This window comes from Trachypithecus francoisi, unplaced genomic scaffold (genome assembly GCF_009764315.1).
Source record: "Trachypithecus francoisi isolate TF-2019V2 unplaced genomic scaffold, Tfra_2.0 Lachesis_group17, whole genome shotgun sequence".
Classification (NCBI taxonomy): Eukaryota; Metazoa; Chordata; class Mammalia; order Primates; family Cercopithecidae; genus Trachypithecus; species Trachypithecus francoisi.
Genome location: NW_022681462.1, coordinates 54,464,981 through 54,474,391, shown reverse-complemented (window position 1 = coordinate 54,474,391; position 9,411 = coordinate 54,464,981). Strand labels below are relative to the sequence as shown.

The window sequence follows — 9,411 nt, the reverse complement described above, 5'->3', positions numbered from 1 at the left end:
TGCACACTTTAAATAGATAGTGTTATTAAAAGTTATACTGAAACTATCACAATCCAATTCTCTGTTTCAAACAGCAAAATTACTTTTATTCATAATTACTCAGTAAAGAATTATAAATGTACAGATCACTTAGTCATTTAGCAGACTGTGCGCTTGGCTGTTGTGACAGAAGAGTTAGTGCAAACTTTCTCAAAATCAAATTAAGATACGGTTTGCTTGATAGATCAATAACTGAGAGGATAGTTCTTTGTCTCCTTTAGGACCATGGCATAAAATGTACAAGCCTACAGTAGCATTTTAAATAGCACAACTATATTGAGATATTTCCAAATATGCACATTTTGGGCATCATTGAGACGTTATCCAAATATGTGATGCTATAATTAACTTCTCATGTTAATATTTTAATAGCAAGATAGGTATGACATGCCTACTTCCTTACTGTAAGGTCTTCCTTGTGCTTCAGTTCTGATTAGCTCTAATTTTAAAACTCATCTATTTATATTAACATATAAATTATATACATTTACTACTTAATATTCCATTGCAAAAAGTAAAAAGAGCAAAGAAAAATAGAAATTTTAAAGAATGAGATAAATACGTATTTGATTTTTATATATTACTAGCACATGGTTTCTTGTCCTTACAGTTGGTGAGCACATTGTAATCACGCAGTGTGATAGACTATATCATACCTGATGATATTAATATCTCAGTTATTCTTCCCTTGGCTTGAAAGGGCCCTTATACTAGGAGTAGAAGTACCATCTCTGCTATTTTCCTTCTGTTTACTTGTATGATATTTTTCTTCCCTCCCATCTTCCCCAAGGGTTTCTCTGCAGAGACATATTTTGGGAAAGTTAATGTAATCAAAACCTGATAGTATAAACCATAAATCTATTTTACTAAACTGATGTCAAACCACAACAGATTCTAAGGCACACAGAGTAAACAAGGACATGAAGGCACATCTGGATTGAGGTCAATGAATCATTGTTTTAATAAATTCTCGAGGTGTGTCTTGGTTTTCATACCACACTTTGAGTCTGATTCAGACTCTGAAATCAATCAAAAATTTGGACTAACTTAAAAATCTCAATGTGAGTACTTAGGTATCTCAGCACCAGGAAATACTTGCTTATAGTCCCGTGCTGATTTCTTTTTTTTTTTTTTTAATACTTTAAGTTCTAGGGTACATGTGCACAATGTGCAGGTTTGTTACATAGGTATACTTGTGCCCTGTTGGTGTGCTGCACCCATCAACTCGTCAGCACCCATCAACTTGTCATTTACATCAGGTATAACTCCCAGTGCCATCCCTCCCCTCTGCCCCCTCCCCATAATAAGCCCCGGTGTGTGATGTTCCCCTTCCAGAGTCCAAGTGATCTCATTGTTCAATTCCCACCTATGAGTGAGAACATGCGGTGTTTGGTTTTCTGTTCTTGCGATAGTTTGCTGAGAATGATGGTTTCCAGCTGCAACCATGTCCCTACAAAGGACACGAACTCATCCTTTTTTATGACTGCATAGTATTCCATGGTGTATATGTGCCACATTTTCTTAATCCAGTCTGTCACTGATGGACATTTGGGTTGATTCCAAGTCTTTGCTATTGCGAATAGTGCCGCAATAAACATATGTGTGCATGTGTCTTTATAGCAGCATGATTTATAATCTTTTGGGCATATACCCAGTAATGGGATGGCTGGGTCATATGGTATTTCTAGTTCTAGATCTTTGAGGAATCGCCATACTGTTTTCCACAATGGTTGAACCAGAAGACAGGCATACAGCCAACAGCACATGAAAAAACACATGAAAAAATGCTCATCATCACTGGCCATCAGAGAAATGCAAATTAAAACCACAATGAGATACCATCTCACACCAGTTAGAATGACAGTCATTAAAAAGTCAGGAAACAACAGGTGCTGGAGAGGATGTGCAGAAATAGGAACACTTTTACATTGCTGGTGGGATTGTAAACTGGTTCAACCATTGTGGATTTCACTTTTCAATAGCAAGTAAGTGGACACCTTTTCCTTCTACACAAAAGCGCGCGCGCACACACACACACACACACACATCTAATGTCTCAGTCTAATCAACTCTCCTTGTTTCTCACCACCTTCATTCTGTCCTCCTTGATGCTGACTATAGTCTGTCTAAGCTACATATTAGCTATTACCTACCTGCTGTATTCTGTGTCACCCCCACTTGCTGAATTTCCATGATGTTAACACACTGTCTGAATCCTACCTATTGAAGCATAAAAAAAAAAAAAAAAAAAAAAAAAAAAAAGATCTACTACAGTTTGGGTGTCTGATCTGTGTGAGACATGGTTTTAGGCAATTTACATTAATTGTCTCAATTTCTGGTTCTTGGATATGGAAGACTCTACAGCTCCTGTTTTTGTCCTCTAGAATGGCAGCTGCCATATAAAGAAGTTTAGGTTATATAGCCACAGATAAGACCCCTGGAAAATAAGACGAAGGAGACCACATGGAAAAAAAACTACCTCCCCAGACATGATTGAGCCTATTTGGCAACCCAGAAAGAGAGAAGCCAAGTGCATTTTAGGTCATACCAGATGAGGCACCAGACATGTGAGTGAGTCCATCTCGGATGCTCCGGTTCCCAGTGAAGTCATTTCACGTGACACCATGTGGAGCAAAGATGAGCAATTCCTATTAAGTCCCACCCAAATACCTGATCTTAGGAATCACAGGAATATAGTAATTGTTTTAGGCCATTGTATTTTGGGGTTCTTTTCTTTCTTTCATGACTCACTCACATACCATTTCCTTGATGTCTTTCCCAAATACTCAAACCTATTTTGAACTCCTCTTGGTTTTCATCGGTTACATAAATCCCCTACTTTATATGATTTAATGTTTATGTGCATGTACAGACAGTCCCTGACTGACAGTGGTATGACTTGTGATTTTTTTTGCAGCTTTATGATGGTGCAAATGTGATGATATGCGACCACAAATTTTAGATAGTAAGCATTAATAATGCTTCTCCAAAGGCTCTCTGGGCTGCATTTTTTACTTCTGATATTTCAACTTATGATGAGTGTATCAGGACACAACTCCATCATAAGTTGAAAAGCATCTCAACTATATATATACACATACATACATATATATGTATATATACACACATATACACACACATATACGCACATATGTATGTACACATGCACATATATATACACACATATGCACACATATGGATATATACATATACACACATATGTGTATATGCATATATACACATGTATATATACACATAGGCATATATGCACCTATACACATATACACATATATACATACATATACACTTGTGTATAGTTGAGAAGCTATACACATACATATATGTATATATGTACGTATATATGTGTATATACACACACACATATATATATATAATTTAGTATAACAATCAGCTGTAAGTAATAAATAGTTAAAATTGGACTAAACATGTAGAAATTTACCTTTCTCACCAGACATGTGAATCTAGGGAATTCCTGGTATTTGTTTAGCTTGTCAAGGGCAGTTTTTTGTCATTGTTCTCTTAGTCTTTTTCTTGTGTTTACGAGGTGGCTACTATGGGTCCAGCCACCACAACTTTATTCAGTGAAGGAGAGAGGGCAGTAAATTATAATATCAAAATCTGTCCCTTGCCACACTTAATTTTTTTGTATTGGAATATCCAGCCTACCCAAAGCCATTATTTGAAGAGAGTGTCTTTTTCCAATTTTGTGGTATTGGCATTTTTGTCAAAGACCATTTGACAATACATATGAACCAAAAAATATGTCAATGCATTATTTCCCCTGCCTGTATAGCAGAGGCACAAAGAATAAGGAGGCTGGAAATATACTAGATATCTTATAAAAAACACCCTAGAGAGTCTGCCATGATCTCTTCCACAATACTGACTAAAGTACAGAGCATATAAAAAGCAACCATATACAAGCTTTTTCCGATCAATGAAAAAATAGCAAACTACTGCTTTGTCTCCAGAGTAATACTATAAAGTGGTCCGAGTAAAGTCAACGACAGTAACTAAAGTCAATGAATGTACAGCTCCAGAAAATTTTCTACTTAACAAAAAATTAAAGACTAGTGAAGAGCAAATGTATCATATATATGTTCCTAGTAAGCTCATATTAGAGTAAGGAAATGGAGAGAATAGTTTATTAAACCACAAAATCTAAACAAATAAAATGCATAAGGACATAAAGGAAAGAATATTTGAGGCCGGAGCCTATTTGAGGATGGGGGACAGGAATCAAACAACTACCTATCAAGTACTATGCTTATTATTTGGGTAACAAAATAATATGTACAACAAACCCTTGTGACATGTAATTTACCTATATATCAAACCTGCACATGTACCCATGAACCTAAAATAAAGGTTAAAAAAATAAAAACATGCCGGGCGCGGTGGCTCACTCCTGTAATCCAGCACTTTGGGAGGCCGAGGCGGGTGGATCACGAGGTCAGGAGATCGAGACCATCCTGGCTAACATGGTGAAATCCCGTCTCTACCAAAAATATAAAAAAATTAGTTGGGCTTGGTGGCGGGCGCCTGTAGTCCCAGCTACTCGGGAGGCTGAGGCAGGAGAATGGAGTGAACCTGGGAGGCGGAGCTTGCAGTGAGCCGAGATTGCGCCACTGCACTCCAGCCTGGGTGACAGAGCGAGACTCCGTCTCAAAAAACAACAACAACAACAACAACAACAACAACAAAAAACATAATAAAATAATAGTGCTTCAGACAGAATATTGTTACATCGGAGTTCATGGACTACGGGAAGCCAGAAAAAAATAAATCACCAAGAATAAATTTAATATCTCAAAAACCCTGGAATAAGAAGGTACATCGGAGAGAGGTATTGAAAAGAAGAAAAGCAACTAAAGGTCAGAGCCAAAACACTGAAATAAAGATCCCAGAGCATTGTGTGAGAGCATATAACAGACAATGAATATGCCTGCCACCTGTTGCCTAAATTAAACACATAGTCATGTAGACTATTCTTAAGAAAGGAATGTGTTTTAACTTAGGAATGTGTTTAATTTAGAGCCATATTCCTCTAAAATCAGAAAAAAGTTCAAAGATTTTTACTCTCACCACTTATATAAACCAGTACTAGTGGCACTTGCCAGAGCAACTGGTCAAGAAAAATAAATAAAAGGTACCCAAATTGTAAAAGAAGAAATAAAGTTATCCCTGCCTGTGGATGACATGATCTTACAGGTAGAAAACACGAAAGAGTCCACAGACAATTGTTAGAACTAATAAACAAACTCAGCAAATTTGCAGGATACAAAATTATCATATACAAAATAGTTGTGTTTATATACACACTAACAATAAACAATCCCAAAATGAAATTAAGAAAACAATTTCATTTATAATATCATCAAAAAATAAAATTCTTAAGCATAAACTTGACCAAAGAGGCAAAGACTTATACAATGAAAACTACAGAATATTGCTAAAATCAATTAAAGATGGCCGGGCACAGTGGCTCACGCCTGTAATCCCAGCACTTTGGGAGGCTGAGGTGGGCGGATCACAAGGACAGGAGATCGAGACCATCCTGGCCAAGACGGTGAAACCCCATCTCTACTAAAAATACAAAAATTAGCCGGGCCTGGTGGAGAACGCCTGTAGTCCCAGCTACTCGGGAGGCTGAGGCAGGAGAATGGCCTGAACCCAGGAGGTGGAGCTTGCAGTGAGCCGAGATCGCGCCACTGCACTCCAGCCTCGGCGAGAGCGAGACTCCACCTCAAACAAAAAAGAAAGAAAGAAATTAAAGATACAAATAAATCCAAAGACACCTGATTTTCATGGACTGAAAGACTTATTATTAAATGTACCCAAAGCAGTCTACAGATTCAATATAGTCTCCATCAAAATCTCAATGACAGTTTACATATAACAATACTACCTAATCAAAACAGTGTGATGGTACTGGCATGAAGACAGACATATAGACCAATGGAACAGAGGACAGAGCCTGGAAATAAATCTTCACATATACAGTAAAATAATCTTTAACAAGCATGTCAACACCACACAACAGGGAATGCCTCTTCAAAAAATGGTATTGGGAAAACTAGATATTCACATGCAAAAGAATGAGGTTGGACCCTTATTTTACACCATATGCAAAAATGCAAAATGAATTAAAGAAAAATGTAAATGTAAAATTTAAAACTATAAAAATCCAGAAATAAACATAGAGAAGAAAGTTTGTGATTTTGGATTTAGCAATGATTTCTTGTACATAACACCAAAAGCACTGGCAACAAAAGTAAGGATAAGTGGAACTACATAAAACTTAAGATCTTCTATACATCAAAGGAAAAAATAAACAATGAAATGCAACCGACAGAATTGGAGAAAATATTTGCAAACCAGATAGCTGATAAGGGGTGTAACAGTCAATATTCACACTGCTGATACAAACATACCCGAGACTTGGTCATTTATACAGGAAAAAGAGTTTAAGGGACTTACAGCTCCATATGGCTGGGGAAGCCTCGCAAGCATGGTGGAAGGCAAGGAGGAACAAGTCATGTCTTACATGGATGCCAGCAGGAAAAAAGAGAGCTTGAGAGGGGAAACTCCCATTTTAAAAACCATCAGATCTTCAGAGACTCATTTACTATCATGAGAACAGTGCAGGCAAGACCCACCCCCATAATTAAATCACCTCCCATCAGGTTCCACCCGTGACACATGGGAATTGTGTGAATTACAATTAAAGATGTGATTTGGGTGCAGACACAGCCAAATCATATCATTCTGCCCCGACTCCTCCCAAATCTCATGTCCTCACATTTCAAAACCAATCATGCCTTCCCAAAAGTCCCCCAAGGTCTTAACTCATTTCACCATTAACTCAAAAACCCACAGTCCACTGTGTCATTTGAGAGAAGGCAAGTCCTTTCCACTTATGAGCCTGTAAAATAAAAAGCAAGTTAATTACTTCCTAGATGCAATGGGGGTACAGGCATTAGGTAAATACAGACATTTCAAATGGGAGTAATTGGCCGAAACAAAGGGGCTACAGGCACCATGCAAGTCCAAAACTCATCACGGCAGTCAAATCTTAAAGTTCCAAAATCATCTCCTTTGACTTCATGTCACACTTCCAGGTCATGCTGATGCAAGAGGTGGGTTCCCACGATCTCGGGCAGCTTCAACCCTGTGGCTCTACAGGGTACAGCCTCCCTCCCAACTGCTTTCATGGGCTGGTGTTGAGTGTCTCTTCCTTTTCTAGGCACACAGTGCAACTGTCAGTGGATATTCTATTCTAGGGTCTGGAGGCTGGTGGGCCTCTTCTCATAGTTCCACTAGGCAGTGCCCCAGTAGGGACTCTGTGTGGGAGCTCCAACCCCACTTTTCCCTTCCATACCACCTTAGAAGAGGTTCTCCATGAGAGTTCCACCCCTTCAGCAAACTTCTGCCTGAACATTCAGGCGTTTTCATACATCCTCTGAAATTTAAGTAGAGGTTCCAAAACTTCAATTTTTGACCTTTGTGAACCCACAGGCTCAACACCATATGGAAGCTGCCAAGGCTTGGGGCTTGCACCCTCCGAAGCCACAGCCCAAGCTGTACTTTGGTCCCTTTTAGTCAAGGCAGGAGCAGCTGGGACACCGGGCACCAGGGCCCTAGATTGCACACAGCACAGGGACCCTGGGCCTGGCCCATAAAACCATTTTTTTCTCCTACGTCAGCTTGCGATGGGAGGGGCTACCATGAAGACCTCTGACATGTCCTGGAGACATTTCCCCATTGTCTTGGGGATTAACATTCAGCTCCTTGTTACTTATGCAAATTTCTACAGCCAGCTTGAATTTCTCCTCAGAAAATGGGTTTTTCTTTTCTGTCACATTGTCAAGCTGGAAATTTTCAGAACTTTCATGCTATGCTTCCTTAAAAAACTGAATGCCTTTAACAGCACTCAAGTCACCTCTTGAATGCTTACCTGCTTAGAAATTTATTCCACCAGATACCCTAAATGAACTCTCTCAAGTCCAAAGTTCCACAAATCTCTAGGGCAGGGGAAAAATGCCACCAGTCTCTTCGCTAACACATAACAAGAGTCACCTTTGCTCCAGTTCCCAAGTTCCTCATCTCCATGTGAGACCACCTCAGCCTGGACTATATTGTTCATATCATCAGCATTCTTGTTGAAGCCATTCAACAAGTCTGTAGGAAGTTGCAAACATTCCCACATTTTTCTATCTTTTCCTGAGCCCTCAAAACTGTTGCAACCTCTGCCTGTTACCCAGTTCCAAAGTCACTGCCACATTTTGGGGTATCTTTTCAGCAACATCCCACTCTTGGTGCCAATTTACTGTATTAGTTTACTTTCATGCTGCTGATAAAGACATACCTGAGACTGGGTAGTTCCTACAGGAAAAAGGGTTTAATGGCCTTACAATTCCACATGGCTGGGGAAGCCTCACAATCATGGCAGAAGGCAAGGAGGAGCAAGTTGTGTCTTACATGGATGTCAGCAAGAAAAAAGAGAGCTTGTGCAGGGAAACTCCCATTTTAAAAACCATCAGATCTCGTGAGACTCATTCATTATTACGAGAACAGAGTAGGGAAGATCCACCCCCGTAATTAAATTACCTCCCTCGGGTGCCTCCTAGGACACGTGGGAATTGTAGGAGTTATAATTCAAGATGAGATTTGGGTGGGGACACAGCCAAACCATATCAAGGGGGCTACATTTAGAATACCTATGAATTTTGACAAATCTATAACGACAGCAACAAAACAAATGGACTGATTTTTAAAAATAGAAAAAGGACTTCAATAGACATTTCTCTAAAAAAAAGGTATACAAATGGCCGAACAAGCAAATGAAAAGATGCTCAACATCATTAATCATTAGAGAAAGACAAAGGGTACACAGCCTACTCTAATAGGTCAGTCCCACAGTTGCGTAAGGTTTAACTCCTAAAGTAAATCATTCAATACTGCTTTACGAGCTGTAGGCATTCTGCTTCTCTGAGTAAACCTTGACTAACTAAAAGGTTCTGCAAGAATCTTTGTAGAGGTAGTAAATCAATTGTACCAATAGCCCTAATTATTCATGCTTTTTTTTTCCCTGCAACTATACAATCCCTCCATGCTATGATTTTGGGTTCAATCATGTGACTTACTTTAACCACTGGGATAGCAATATCCAAGCGTGAAAAGTATATGCTCATTTTTCCTTGTCACCTTCCACAATTGAGACTGTTTGCTCTTAGATACCCCACTGAAGGGATCTGGGATGCTGAAGGGATAGGGCATATTCAAAACCCTTCTGAGTCTAGTCTCCCTTAGCTGACCAATTATTCATGACATGATCAGGCCCCTGTGAGA

At 39.1% G+C, this 9,411-nt stretch overlaps 1 long non-coding RNA gene across 1 annotated transcript; it reads left to right on the top strand.

Annotated features, from left to right (window-relative positions):
- Positions 1–6,676: 6,676 nt before the first annotated feature.
- LOC117062981 lies at positions 6,677–8,758 on the top strand. The gene is made up of 3 exons (XR_004428652.1): positions 6,677–6,755; positions 6,791–6,792; positions 8,691–8,758. It is a non-coding gene; the product is annotated as an uncharacterized LOC117062981 (long non-coding RNA).
- The last annotated feature ends 653 nt before the right edge of the window (positions 8,759–9,411 follow it).